Genomic DNA, 14857 nt, shown 5'->3' on the forward strand with positions numbered 1-14857 from the left:
ATTACTTCAGAACAAAATAATGCCCTCATTCCCACCCCAGGGACCCCAGGACCCCAGGGGCTGCACATAAAAATTGTCCTTCCCTTGCCCAGTTCAAAGGTACTTTGAGAGTCAAAGAGGAAGCAGGTGCTGAAGAGCAAAGATGCACGTCAGATGGTGCCTGGAGGCCAGGATACTCTTGGCATCCTGTGGAGGGAGAAGGGGCATCCACCTGCCCCCTGCCACTGAGCGCTGCAGACACTGCAGGGAGACACTGTGTTAGGTCCCAGACACACCTTCAGCCTCCTCTGTGGGGGAGACACTGTGCTAGGTCCCAGTCACAGCTTCAGGTCTGCCCAACACGAGCCTCCTCTGTGGGGTCTCCACTGGGGCAATGAGACGGTAAAAGCAGTTTCTCCCCTCCAGGCCCACAGGGAGGCCAGCAGAGTCAGCAGGGCCTCCTGGGCACTCCTGCCTAATGGGCTCCAGTCAGACAGCGTTGGAGGTCAGAGAGCCACAGGCCTTGCTGCTGCAGCCAAGCAGCTCCCGAGAGTGGCTGAATAGGGAGATCCACCATCCAGAGTCCAGAGAGAGTCTCTGACCAAACCAGCCAGGGGTCTGATCTCCTGTAAACAGCCCTCCTCTTCACCAGCAAAACCCTGGCACCTGAGTTGTGTCATTAACTTTGGCATAAATCAGCCACCAACCCTTCCCCTTGTTGCTCAATGTTAAGCAGAATGCTAGGTGCATGGCTGGTCACACACACACACAGTCAGTCTCTGTATCAATGGGTGCTGTAACCGTGAATTCAAACCATGGACCAAAAATGGTGGGAAAAACTTGCATCTGTTCTGAACATGCGCAGACATTTTTCCTTGTCATTATTCCCTCAACAATGTAACATAACAGCATGCACACAGCCTTAGGCTTTATAAGTGATCTAGAGATCATCTGAGGCACACAGGATGCAGATGCTACACCATTTCATATCTGGAACGTGGCATCCACGGACTTTGGTACCCTCAGGGAGCCCTACGGTCACTCGGTCACAGATGACAAAGGACAACTGCTTTGTGTACCATAGCCATATACACAGCTGTTTCACATGTATACACACATGTGGATATGATGTTAACATTCATGTATAAATGTGTATTTACACAATGCATGCTTCCAGTTGTACAGACTTGTATGTAACATTTTAGCAGCACCTGTGTGTGTGTGTTTGTGTCATACACTGAGGAGGAGCACTCGGGAACTGTGGTGGCTGCTTTGGGAGAGTGGCCCCAGGCTCCTGGGGCCCCGCAGGGAGCACCCCGTCTGCACCTCCTGTGTTTCAGTCTTCCACCTGCACGGCCGTCATAGCCACACAACACGGTGCTCAAACTCGGTCTTCACTATCACCTTGGTCTTCCTAAGGCCGCTCTCCAGCTGAGCGCGCCCAGGGCCCTGCCTGGGGCCCTGCCCGGGGCTCTTGGAGCTGCCGTGGTTCTCTTCACACCAGTGGTCACTCTGCCTACCAGGATCAAACATGATGAGGATGGCTGAGACAGGCCCTGCTCATCCCCTCCATGGAGGCCCGCGGCCCCAGCCTGCTGAGGACCACCCAGAGCTTCCCAAACCTGACCACCTCATCCAGTTCTGGTCTTCTCCGTCAGCCTATTTTTAAAATAAAGAAGAGGCCCTTGTAGCACAGGCTAAGGCAGAGGATGCTCAGGACACTGGTGCATTCCAGGACTCCTGGGGAGGGACGCTTCTGCCTGGCTGGGGAGGAGCTGCCCGGCTTCCCCTCTTCTTAGCTCATGCGTGAAATCTCTGCTGAATCATGAAGAATCTGTCCAGGTAGTTTCATGAAAATAATGGTAAATCCAGGTCTCCTTTTCCAGAGGCTGAGCCAGCTCCCTCTGCTTTGTCTCTCACCGACTCCCTCGAGTCCTCTTGTTTAATTTATCAATTCCACCAATTTCACCAAGTCTCTCGCTCGGAGGACGTGGGGGAATATGATGGAGTCCTGGTCAGAAATGTGTTCCCTGTGAACAGTGGACACGACATGGAAGTGAGGCAGTGCCAGCCTGAGTGCTGACTGTGGCAGAAAGAAGACAGAGGGTGATGGGGACCACCCAGCACAGGGAAGAGGAAGGGAGGAATTTACCCCGCAGGGAGCTTGAACAGAAGAGCAGCGTGTGTATCGCAGAAAGGTTGGAAATGCAGAGGCCGGAGGAAGTGAAGAGGGCGGGCTTGGTGCAACAGGGCCGGCGGCCTACAGGGCCGGGCAGGCTGTGGTGTGGGAGCCTAGGGCTCCAGACAAGAGTTCCAGGTGCCTTCACCTCTCACCTGTCACAGGTTACTCATCTACCCGTAATAAGAACCTTTTTACTTTATTTCATGGCAAAGTAGACCTTGCTATTTATAATCTTTTTAATGCTCTCAAATAATTGACTGGTCACTCTATTATTAGGCGTGGAGCGTAGAAGTAAACAGGTATGTTTGGAAATCAAAGTTAATGAAAGCTACGGATTTTTCTCCCATAAAAACATAGATGTACCATATTGTGCATAATTCCAGTGAGTTTATGAAACTTTAAAAAATTCCAAGTTTCAAGTTTGTTGGATTATCTCAATTGACAGTTTAGCTTTGTTTTGACAGTTTTGGAGGATTTTTAACCAGAAAATCATGTAGAGTCTTATGGATTCACCTTAAGCCTCATATTGAGATCCAAAGAATAAACTCAAAAATCTCATTTTAGCATCCTGTCTGAGATCATCTCCCAAATGCAGCATAGTAATGTTGAATTTTCTGAAGTTATTCTTAATTACAAGAAATCTATGGCAAAGTAGAGTGGGTGGTGTTTAATCTAGGTCACGGGCTATGTTAGGGTACCCAAAACAGGAAATGAAAGAGGAAAATTATCCTATAAAATGAGGTGAAAAAAACAGATGTTGAATTTTCAAAATTTCCTCCTGATGCAGCCACATAAATGCTGGATGGAGTCCATGACATAAACAGAAAGCCTCCAGTTTAAGGCTTGCAAACCTTCAGAAAAAACTAATGCCTCTGCTGGTTCATAAGCCTAGGACACCCTTGGGTCTGACCCCTTTGCACGAGACACAGGGACTAAATCTTTTGAAAACATGTGCCTGTGCTTCTCATTAGGCACAGGGGTGGGGTGAATTGGGACTTCCTCATGCAGGAGAGCAAATGAAAAATTTACTGCTCAGCTTTTAAAAACCAAAATCAAAATAGGACTTTCTTGGTTGAGGCACTAAAATCTGGTTCTTTTGAAACTTGAGCCAATTTTGTGGGCCCCTGGTTCTGTAAGCGGGAAGAGCCTGCTCTGTGAGCTGCTCCCAGGTCTGGTGTGGTGGGAACCAGGGAGGACCACGGGAGTGGGCAGGTGGAGGAAGGGAAGCAAGAGAGAGCAGCTCCAGGCTCTGGCCCTAGTTCCAGAAGGAAGAGCTGCCTAAGCCAGCCCACCCAGCCCCTGTGCTACATGGAGGGATTGGCTCACCACTCCTGCTGGGCCAGGAAGCAGTTGGGCCAGTTTGAGCTAGCCCTTGAGTTGCCTGGGCCCCCAAACCACACGGAGCACTCTGAGGTCCTGCTGGCAAGAGGTGGGCAGCAGAGGAAGCTGATGGTGTTGGCTGTCCACCTTGGCAGAAGTTCCCAGGCAAGAGGGAAGTGGGGCTGAGGCCAGGGTGCAGCCTACCTTATGGACCAAGCCACCAGAAGTCATTAGATCACACCAGACTGAAAGCACAGACCAGCCACACCCACAGACCGCAGGGCAGGCACCGGCAAGGTGCCCGGGGCAGAAGCGAGGCGCCCAGATCTCAGAGGACACCAGCCGGAGGGTGGCCAGGAATGCCCTGCCTCCCGAAACGCCCGAGGCCACAAGAGCACAGGAGAGCCCTAAGGGGAGAAAGAGATCTTGACATCTGATCCCTCATCAAGGGACTGACCCACTGGCTCTGAACATGCTCTCATATCGTGTTTAAGGAGGCCATTTAAACCATGGATTGCTCCTTGCAGGGTGGGGCTGTGAGGAGGATGAAATCGGCGTGGAGAGCCCGAGTGGCAGTGTTTCCTCTGGCGTGTGAGTGTGCTGTGAGTGGACTGGAAACCTCCTCTATGTACGTCCTATTACATAACTCCACCACAAATTCAGGATCATCTCATAATGTGTGACCTTCTTTGAAGAATCAGAAAAAATCCAACTCTGAATTGGCAAAGCTTAAAATTTCAAATACCCCAGGTAGGTACCATAATGCATGTTCCCTGAATGGCTGAGTGTCCCACTGCACATATCATACATGCTCTGTATGTGCATGCGTGTGTGACACACACGTGCATATGTCTCAGTGCCTTCTGTTTCCTCTCTCTTGTTGTCGCTGCACTTCCTGTGTGCTGAACAGGGCCTTATGCTTCTGAATGATGCAATGGATCAACTAGATAATGTATCAGGAAGGAAACCTTTCAAGGTGCCAGGACCTTGGCACTACCTTTCGTTTCGGTTTGATTCAACGTGGAATTCCACGCCGTGGGAAGCTGCACAGGTGGCCTCTGTGGCCTTGCCGCTCCAGCAGCCCAGGCCGGGGGAAGTCCCTGAGCGGCGGCGGGCGCAGAAGGGTCTCGGCACCTTCACCAGTAGCTGTGCTGCTCCAAGCCTCAATGTCAAAATCCAAGTTTCACCGCAGTAAGAAAAAGTGCTGTTTTCAGCTGTGATGCTTCCACCATCTGAGGGAAAGGGGTGACTGCCTGGGAAACCACACACCCCTGAACACTCCTCTCAGAGGTGGTTACTCTGGGCATGTCAAGAGACCAGGAGCCGCTGGAAGTGGGGGAGTTTTCTTCCTGAATAAAAATAACCAAAACTTTTTTTTTTTTTTTTTTTTTGGTACTGGGGATTGAATTCAGGGGCACTCCACCACTGAGCTGTATCGCAGACCTATTTTGTATTTTATTTAGAGACAGGGTCTCACACCTTGCTTTTGCTGAGGCTGGCTTTGAACTCATGATCCTCCTGCCTCAGCCTCCCGGGCCACTGGATCACAGACATATGCCACCGTGTCCACCCAACTGAAACTTTTGATAAGGATTATCCTTTATTTTACAGGGAGACATCATGGAGATGTCCAGAGTTGACCAAATTTTTAAGTATAGTATTTTGGAAAGTTTGGCATGATCTAATTTTAGAAACTAGAAATGATTCTAATCAAAGATGAATATGTTTGAAATGACAGAATGCTCAAAGGACACTTTCTTTTCAATGAATCCTTGTAATGTTCACAGAAGAGTAAATGACCAACAAGCACAGGCAGATCCAAAGCCAACTCTCTCTTTTAAAAGGACGTAAATCTTACCAACGGAGCTGGAACTTCTTTTCTGCTTAGTTACATTTTAATAAGACACAGAAGGAAACATCATCCCCACTGTAGGATTTTAACATCACATCAAGTTTTGACACATTGGCTTCAGTGAAGATGAGTGAGTCCCAGCTGGTGAGCAGGAGCAGGCTGTGGGCTGGTGGTTGGAGGGTCCCTGCACACCAACAGCAACACAGGGCTCTTGCTTAACAAGACTGCCACCATCCAGGAAGACAGGACACACGACTTCTTGGCATTTGACACCTGTGCATGAGTGCTCCACTTCCCTTTCTTGCTTCCAATTGGGGGCATGAGTGGTTTGTGGCCTGTGCCAGGTGCTGTGGCACACTGTGGTCTCAGGAGACTGAGGCAGGAAGATGGCAAGTTTGAGGCCAGCCTGGGCAACAGCAAGACTCTCAGCAACTTTAGCAAGACCCCGTCTCAAAATAAAAGATAAAAAGGGCTGGGGATGTGGCTCAGTGGTAGGCACCCTGTGTTCATACTCCAGTACCAGGGAAAAAAACAAGGCCACTGCTTCATTTCACACCAGTGCTGAGAAGCAGCAGCCATGAAGCAGAACACTTCCAAACAGCTCAGTTGTGTTTCCAAGAAGACCCCAACCACCGTGTGACGCGCAGAATAAATACTGCTTCCCTAGGGGAATGCTAGTGACCAGCCTCGGGAGGCAGGCATTGCCAGCGGCTCCCACAGTCCCAGTTGCATGGTGTGGGGAGACCAGGATCCCGAGCCCTGGTGGCCTGGGACTCCGCCCTGGCTGGGGAACCCTCTGGGCTCTCTGTGCCTCTGCCTTCTCCCAGGAGGGATTGTGACTTAAGAGGCGGATATAAGTTTTAGGTAAGTGACTGGAGCACTAAGCCCAGGGCCTGACTGCAGAGGGGCATCTTAGCTTCCTTTTCTAGTACTGCCAATAGCACACGTGCTAAGTCCCTCCATGCTGGTTAAACGCTTGACCGTGGCCACCTCCTGGCTCCCAGTCACCCAGCCTGCCTGAGCTCAGATGCTGCTGATGTGAGCCAGCGGGCCCCGAGCCCGCCATCGGGCCGCTCTAGAAGACTCCTGCCTGGCCCCACCTCACCACAGTTCAGATCATTCAGATGAGCCTTCTAAGCCTTCCGAGTTCTGCTCGTAAAGTCCTTTCTAGAGCAATTCAGAAAAGATCCAGAGAGTCCTTCACCTCCTTCTCCCATTTAATAATTATGAAGATAAAACAGCAAACAGGACCACTGTCATTCAGTGGAATCTCACGTCGCTCTGGCTGAGCTAGGTCCTTTGGTGTGTTGCACTCCAAGGTCTCGGACATACAGTTATCTACTGAGCTTCCTGATGGCAAGGCCTGTCCCTTCCAGGGCTGTGCTCCTGAAGAGCAGGACGCCCTCAGAAAACGTTCCAGTTCAACCGCCCCCTACCAGTATCCATCAGAGAGAGCGTGGCCCTCCGGCCAGGGGTGAGCTTGCATCCTGCGCTGGCACCCTCCATGGCCATCCTTCCCACGGCCTCCCCAGAGGTCCCCTGCTTCTTCCTCGCCAGGGTTCCCGGGCCACCCTGTGAGGCCTGTCGACTCTCACCTCCTCCAGCACACGTTTCAGGACACACACCTCGATTCCACCCTCCCTAAGCACACCAGTGCAGATGCACCTGTGTCAAGCACACTCAGGAGATGCTCCAGCAATGTTTAAGCCCGAGAGAGAAAATGGTGCCTGGCTTCAGAGATAATGGCATTTGCCTGCGATGCCCTGGGTGGTTATGGCTGGAATGGGCCGGGTCTTCTGAGTGCCAAGTTCAAGGCCTGTGGTACTATGCTGTCCTGCGCCTGATGTTTTACTCTTAATGTCTTTCCACAAGTGTCAGCAATCAGTATCCTTTCTTCTTGCATTCAAATGCTCAAATCTGTGGAAGATGTCTACCTTATCATGATATTTAACAGCATTTATAAATAATAGCAGTGAGTAGATTTATTTAGTACTGAATGCTAAGAAACATTAAGTACGTGAACAGTTTAACAGTAGGATTTATTACTATTACTAAGAAATCATTCCATGAGAATGATTCACTATAGAAAGTTTAAATAAGACTCTGAAATAGTCTGTGTGCGATTCATAACAGAGAGAGAGAGTAAGTTAGGGGGAAAAAAAACCTTGTGGTGGCTTTTCTTACAACTGAATATCATTTTACTAGAAAAGGGCTTGGCCGACCCATTGATTCATCATGGACTGATGCCGTTTTTTGTTCTAGATTTTTTTTGAAGACCTATTGTTCATTCTAATAATTTCATTTCTCCTCCACTGCTCCTTCTTGTTCCTTCCCTCCTCCTCAACCTCCTCCTCTCTATTCTTTTTTTTTTTTTTTTGGGGGGGGGGGCATTAAAATCAGTTCATACAAAGAAATCACATATTTCACTTCAAAATCAACATCTGTCAGAATGGAGTTCTCGTCTGGCTTCATTTGTCCTTTCTTGCCTACAGACCGTGCCTGATATTCTTCTCCGAGGGAGACAAAGTTATCAGCAAGGTCTGCCTCTACGGGTGAATGGGAGGGGTCGCTGTGGAGAGGCCATCGCTCATTCTCCAGGGAAGTTCCCAAGCTTACGTAGCATGCGCATGAGTCAGGGTTCCGAGAGACGCAGAACTAAAAGGAGATGGGCAGGTGGGTGGGAAGGAAAGTAGATGGGTAGGTGGGGGAGGAGATGGAGATAGACACACAGAGAGACAACTGGTATTTTAAACAACTGGCTCATTTACAATAGCAGAGACAGAAGAGTCCAAAATCTGCAGGGCAGGCCATCAGGCTGGAACCCAGGGAACCTGTTCTGGTGTGTGAAGCAGGCTTCCAGCAGAAGTCCCTCAGCTTTGGGGGAAGTCAAAGCTTCTCTATTAAAGCCTTGCTAACTGGGTGAGGCACACACTGCATCCTCAGGGTAGTTTGCCTCACTCACTCCAAGTTGGCTGGGGTTTAAATGTTCATCTCTTCAGAAAAGTGCTTCTTTACAGAAGCATCTAGAATCATGTTTGACATATTATCTGTGTATCCTGGCCTAGCCGAGGAGACACATAAAATTAACCACCACAGATGGCCAGAGACTTCCTGTAGTGAGGTCATTGTCTTATGTCCCATTTTTGAGCTCTTCAGAATGGACTGGTCCCATAACCAACTAACGTCTCTCCCTGGATTAGCCAGAGAAATGATTATGTCTTTAAAAATTGGGTTCCCTGCCTTGATGGCAATTTAGAAGGGAAGTGAGTTTTACCTCTACTAATTCAGTAGCAATTTTCTTTGCTAGAAAAGCCAACAAAATCCTTTCTCCAAGCTCTAAAGGTCTGAAAGTTGCTTCCCATCTGATCATTATGAAAACAATGGGCTTAATCTATGGGATCATGATCATAGCTTTTCCAGCATCTCTCAGTAATTCCAGTTCAGTTACTTTAAGTTCTAGCATTGACTCAACCTCTGCTCTGCTCCCAACTCTGTTCTGAGATGCAAGAACAGCCACTGAACCGGACCCGGAGAAGCTGAGAAGCCTCTGGGTCCCGACTTACCCTGTCCTAGGTGATCCCATCCTCTTCCCTACGCTTCCACTCATGGACATTGCAGTCTGTCTGTCTGGCTCTTTGTCTCTGTTGGGAGGGGAGAGAGGAGCAGAAATTAAGAAAAGGGTGTGGAAGACAAAAGAAAGGAAGGATTCAAATTTACTTTTTTCCTTTCCTTTCAAGTTCTAAGTCCCTAAATGCTTGAACAATTAGAACTCAGAAGGTGTAGTGAAACCTTAAAAGAGATGCTTGTTGTTAGCTAAATCTTTCACATTAAGATTGGCACTGTGCTGGTGCCAGGAAGAAGGTAGAGGAGGGAGTTGGAAGAGAGAAAGACATCGGGCGCAGGGTGCCTGGGCACAGAGGCCTGTGGGAAGCAGCCTGGCCAGGGTGCACAGCAGGGAGCAATGAGGCTGGAGGAGGAGCCCGGAGCTGCGGTCTGGAGGGTCTTGGAAGCCGTGGCTAGGAGGTGTGTCTGACAGTAAGTGAAGATCTGTGCTAACAGCTTTTCATCAGTGGCCAGAGCACCTGCCAGGAATAGCCACAGAGGCAGAGTACAATGGGGGGTCACAGTTTCAAGGTTCAGTCCATGACGGGCCGACTCCATTGCTCTGGGCCCAAGATGAGGCTGAGTATCATGGCAGGAGGGCGTGGCAGAGAGAAACTGCTCCACTCCTGTCAGTCAGGAAGCAAAGGGAAAGGGGAAGAGGCTGGAAGGAAGAGGAACCCTGAGGGCATGCCCCAGTGGCCCACCATGAGTCTGTTCAGACGGGTGGGCAGGCGGTCTAGGTCACAGCCCTCATCATGCAACTGTGCCTCTGAACCTCGCTGCGTTAACACGGGAGCTTTGAGGGCACTTCGTCCCACCATAACCAGATGGGATGGGCGAGGGCTGGAATGCAGAGGAATGAGCACAGGCCGGAGGAGGGGACTTTGGGAAACCGCACTCCCAGAGGGTGCCAAGGAGACAGGTCTTGCCTGTGCCCACTTCCTCCCTGGAGCCAGAAGCTGAAGGCCAGTTGCTCACTGCAACCCCACAAGCACTTCTGGACCTCTGTGGACTGGTCACAGTGCTAGGTATCAGGAATACAGAGATTGATAAGTTGTGGTCTGTCTTCTCAGGAAGCCCCCAGACTTCCAGATGAGTATGGGGTCATGTAAAAACAAAGCAAAACAAAACTGTGAGCGACAGCGCAGTCAGGCTGGACTGCGTGCGAAGCCGCGGTGGCCTGTGGGAAAGGCAGCTTTCTAGGGAGGCCAGGTGATGAGGACAGTCATGAGGTTACAAGTGAGACAGTGACGAGGCTGGAGGCAGAGAGAGGATGATGGCCCCTGCTCACGGACTCTGAGACACGTGTGTACAGAGCTAGTGGCCTGAGGCCCAGGGCAGACCCTGAGGTCTCATAAGGAGGTCCTGGGAGAGAGAGGCAGAAGTGCTTCAGCTCTGGCCTGGGATGGGGGTGGGGTCAAGAGCAAGGGCAGGCAGAGGACCTGAGGCCCAAGAGTTCAGGAGTCCCAGCAGGCCACTACAGGGTGCCCGGAGGCAGGGCACTCAGGCTGGGCAGGGAGACGTTCATCTCCCCGCATCATCTCAGTCTCTTCATCCTTCACCACCCCACCCCCTGGAGAGTGGGGAAAATCTAAACTTTAGTTCAGTCTCTAATGAACCCAGCACACTGTAATGAGAACGAGTTAAACAATTCGCAGGGTTTGGTGCAACATTAAAAGGCCAGAGGCCTTGTGTAAACATGAAGACTGCGAGATGTCCGCAGGGGCTGGAAGCAGCCTGGGCACTGGTCTGCATGCCGCAAAGCTGGGCCTGGGAAGAACTCCCCGGTCCCTGCCAGCTGTCTGCTCCATTTCTTTTGAGTACCCAGGTTTCAGATTTGCTCTCCTGTCCTGGAGGTTTGGGGAAAGGCTATGGAGTTGCCCTCTCTAGTTCCTGTGCTTCCCGTGCTGGGGGCTACTGACACGCAACCGGCGTGAGCGATTTTTGAAGGTGAAGGGCTGGTCCACATGCTAGAGCCCGGGATTCCAAGCCATCTCCCAAGGCTGAGGTCATGGCCAGGGCCGTCTTGCACTGCAGGCTGCCGGGGACCAGCCCAAGCAGCAGAGTCCAGGGGTCCTTGATGGCCTGAAATGTAAAAGCCCCGAGTGATTAGGCGGCGCAGCGTCGGCGATGGACAGCAACCACACAGACTCAGGTCAGTGTTAGGTTGCTGACAAGTTTATTGAATTCACCAGCAATTTTTATACCCTTTACAAACTTACTAAGAATAAAGGAGGGAGTTTCAAGGGCATAGATAACAGAAGAAGGATTTGGGTATTTAGCCAACAGGCGCCATCTGGTAATATCTTATCTTACTTGACATTTTTTTACAATGAAGTATCCTTGACTCGAAACTTACAAAAAGCAAGTTGTTGTATACCACTTGTTTTTCCTTGAAGTTTAACTTTTATTTGATTTCTTACTGCTAAGATTAATTATAACTTCTAGTAATTTGTTATTAATTTTTCATGACTATAATTACATGTTTATGCTATGTTAAATCATATTATACTATTAAGAACCAAGTTATTATCTTCAGAGTAAAAAATCTTCATCTAAAAGAACTAAAACTTTTCTTTTGAACTAAATATAATGTATTTCTGTGGGAGGCTCATTACTTTGCAGAAGAAACCAGATGTAATAAATATGTTGATCACTGAAGCTAAGAGAATCACTTATATGCAACTAGATGTCTGGGAATCTTGTAAAAGTTAACAAAAGCATCACAAGACATATTGCTTCAGAATGTCCACCATTCCCTATAGGAATATTAGTGCTTTGTGCAAACAAATGAACTTTATTTTACTGGAATTGAGTTGACTCATATGAACTGTTTGTGTTCCCATCATCCTTCAACCGAAGAACTTTATTAAACATGATTAATCCGCGTAATATTGTGAGTTCTGGTGAAAAACAAAAAAGGAAGAGAGATTAACACTCTGAGGAAGGGGCTCCAGCTTTACTCAACTTACGACGAGTCCTTGCTATCGTCTTCCAGGGAAGGCCTTGGCAGCACCCAACTTATGACGAGTCCTTGCTATCATCCTCCAGAGGAAGATTACCAACCTCTGGCATGGGTCTTTATGCGCTAGGCACACTTCCCTGGCATGAGTTTTATGTGCTAGGCGCCCCCGCAGCAGGCTTGCAGAGTCCCATGCTGCCACCATCCCTGCACCATCACCTGGGTCACCTGAGAAGGTGGGTCATGCCTACTGTTTCCAAACAGGGCCAGACTGGACTTTCAAGGGCCCTGCCCATCTTCGTGCACCACTGCTGCCCACAGCACTGTGACTGGCAAGTCACACCAGGATCAGAAAGGCCAGTGCACACCCCTCCCCACTTCCCATCCAGAGACGCTGAGCTGGAGCTTGAAGCCGGGCTGGGGAGAAGGGGTGGCATGAAGTGAGCAGGGCTCCCAGCAGAGCCTGCTCCAGCCTGCGGGGTCGGGTCGAGCGCAGGCCTGCTGCGGCTCGCGCGTGTCTAGAGCGTCTGCCTCCTCTGTTGACGGGCCGTACTTCCCACGCTCAGAACCGTGCCTGCACAGTGCCAGTCTCATGGCCTTCAGAGGCAGTGGAAGGAGCCCACTCTGCTGGCAGCTATCCCGCATCCCACGTCCCAGAGTAAGTGAAGCCTGAAAAGTGCACCTCCTTCAACACAGCCAGCTGGCCCCACGGGCTCCCCACTGCGGCCACCAGGGTCTGGGAAGGATGTTGGCATCCTGCTCCTTAGCCCCTCTCCTGGACCAACTCCACATCGACGGGCTGGAGGTGCCTCTGGAAAGCGGGGCGTGGTGCTCCAGGGAACGCGAGGAGCAGTTCCAACGTCCTCCCAGGCACACGGTGCTCTCCCCAGGGCCCGGCCCAGGAGCCCAGCAGAGGTCTGGTCGGCATGGCTCTTCCTTTTGTCTGTCTTGTGATATTAACTGTGACTTTTCTAGAGTTTTGGGGAGGTCCTTCGGGAAAGCCAATGGTGTATAGGTGGATCTATGTTGTACATACTGTATCATTGGTGGGCTGTTCTTTCCAGAGAGATCCAAAGGATGGGTAGGTTTTGAACACAGCTCCCCTGCTGAGGATCCTGCAGGTGGCCAGACAGCACAGCAGATGGGCAGAGAGCAGCCCCGCATCTCAGAACACAGGGAGCAGGCAGTTCAGCAAGCAGATCCAAGTGCAGAATAGAACCTTTTTTGGGGGCGGCTACTGGGGATTGAACCCAGGGATGCTTAACTACTAAGCCACACTCCCACCCTTTTTACTTTTTATTTTGAGACAGGGTCTTGCTAAATTGCTTAGGGCCTTGCTAAGTTGCTGAGGCTGGCCTTGAACCTGCAATCCTCCTGCCTCAGCCTTCCAAGTCACTAGGATTACAGGCGTGACCACTGTCACTGTACCCAGCTCTTTTTTCTTTTTCTGATATTGGGATTGAACCCAGGGGCACTCTACCACCGAGCTACACCCTCGTCCTTGATCTTGCAACAGGGCTTCACCAACTTGGAGTCCCCAGGGATGAGTGTCTCTTTGTGTGCTGGTTGAGAGGCATAGTGGCAGAGGACCTGGACAGCTTCAGGACAGAGGCTGCTGCCAGGGGCAAGACCCCTGTTTTTTAAGGATTGGGCCTTTTCTCCCCCAACCTTCAGCGAGGGACAGGGGTGGACCCAATGGCCAAGGTTTAATTAATGTGCTGAATGGAACTTTCGGCAGGCCCTAACCCACAGGCCTTGGAGACCACGGGTTGGTGACTACACAGAGGAGGTCACAGGAGCTGGCATGCCTGTGCATCTCGGCATCAGGCTATTTGTGTCCTTTAAAATAACAGCCTTCATAATAAATCAGTAATAGTAAGTCAGGCAAGGAGAGCTGTCGGCTGTTCTCAGAAAGGGTCCCTGAGTTACAGCCAGACGGCTGCAAATACCGGGCACAGCCTGGGCCTTTTGGCCAGCGTCTGAGGCGAGGCCTGTCTTGTGGGACTGACCTTAGCCTGGGCGGGGCCCTGGCTCCAGATGGTCAGCATCCTGAGGGAATCACAGGCCCCTGTTGCTGCCCACTGAGTTGGAGAGCTGCCTCCGGAGGGGAGGTCCACATCTGGGGTCAGAGGCCAACAGCTCCACACCAGGAGTCTGAAGCTGAGGAGGGTGGGGGTCTCCCCTCAGCCAGCCCCAGGGCCTCCACTGGCTGAGCACCTGCTTTACCTGGATGTCTGGGACAGAGCCCCCGCACACGGTCCATGATGGATGGCCACAGCCTGGACCCGAGGCATCCTTATGCCCTCCTACGTATGTCCATCCGGTACTGGCCAGGTGTTCTCAGTCGGTCTCGCAAAGAAGCGGTCCCTGGGAGAGTGCCCACTCCTGCCTAAGCCCAGGGGCCCAGCCTCGGCCCTGCAAGGTCAGGCCCAAGGTCAGTCCTCCAGCCCATACGGCCCTCTCGCGGCTTCAGAGTCAAGGCCCGCCACCTTCCCAGTGCAGGGAGAGGATTTGGCGGAGCTCCCTCCCCTGGCGCAGAAGGCGGGCCTGCCAAGCAGCAGCAATCACCAGGCCTCCTGCGCCTGTGCTCGTGCACACTGCCTGGGCCGCAGGTGGCCACCCCCGGGCGACTCACAGCTCTGTTTCAGCTCTCTTTCTGTCCGGAGAGAATGGCTGACAAAGTCCTGTCAGTTCCACAGGACAACAGACTTTGTCCAGAGCCTGCTGAGATCTCCAAACTCACTGAGTCCCCTAAAACCACCAGCCATCCCCGACATTCCCACTTCCCTCCTCCTCTGTGGAAGAAGGGAAGGGATCCCTGAGCTCGGGATGACTCGGGGCCAGTGACACGCACACCCCTGGAATTTTTCCTCTTGGATTTTCCCATTGCATGTTAATGAGTTTGCTTCTCTCTTGTTTAATCTGTCTATATTTATTCCAGTGAATTTTCAGAAGGCAG

General features: G+C 51.1%; 1 long non-coding RNA gene across 1 annotated transcript; it reads right to left on the minus strand.

Moving 5' to 3' along the window:
• Nucleotides 1-1378: 1378 nt before the first annotated feature.
• Nucleotides 1379-14372, minus strand: LOC306669606. The gene is made up of 3 exons (XR_013766169.1): nt 14125-14372; nt 8897-8974; nt 1379-2009 (listed from the first exon to the last, which is right to left on the minus strand). It is a non-coding gene; the product is annotated as an uncharacterized lncRNA (long non-coding RNA).
• Between the last annotated feature and the right edge of the window lie 485 nt (nt 14373-14857).

The sequence above is a fragment of the Sciurus vulgaris genome (assembly GCF_902686455.1).
Source record: "Sciurus vulgaris genome assembly, chromosome: 9".
NCBI classification, from domain to species: Eukaryota; Metazoa; Chordata; class Mammalia; order Rodentia; family Sciuridae; genus Sciurus; species Sciurus vulgaris.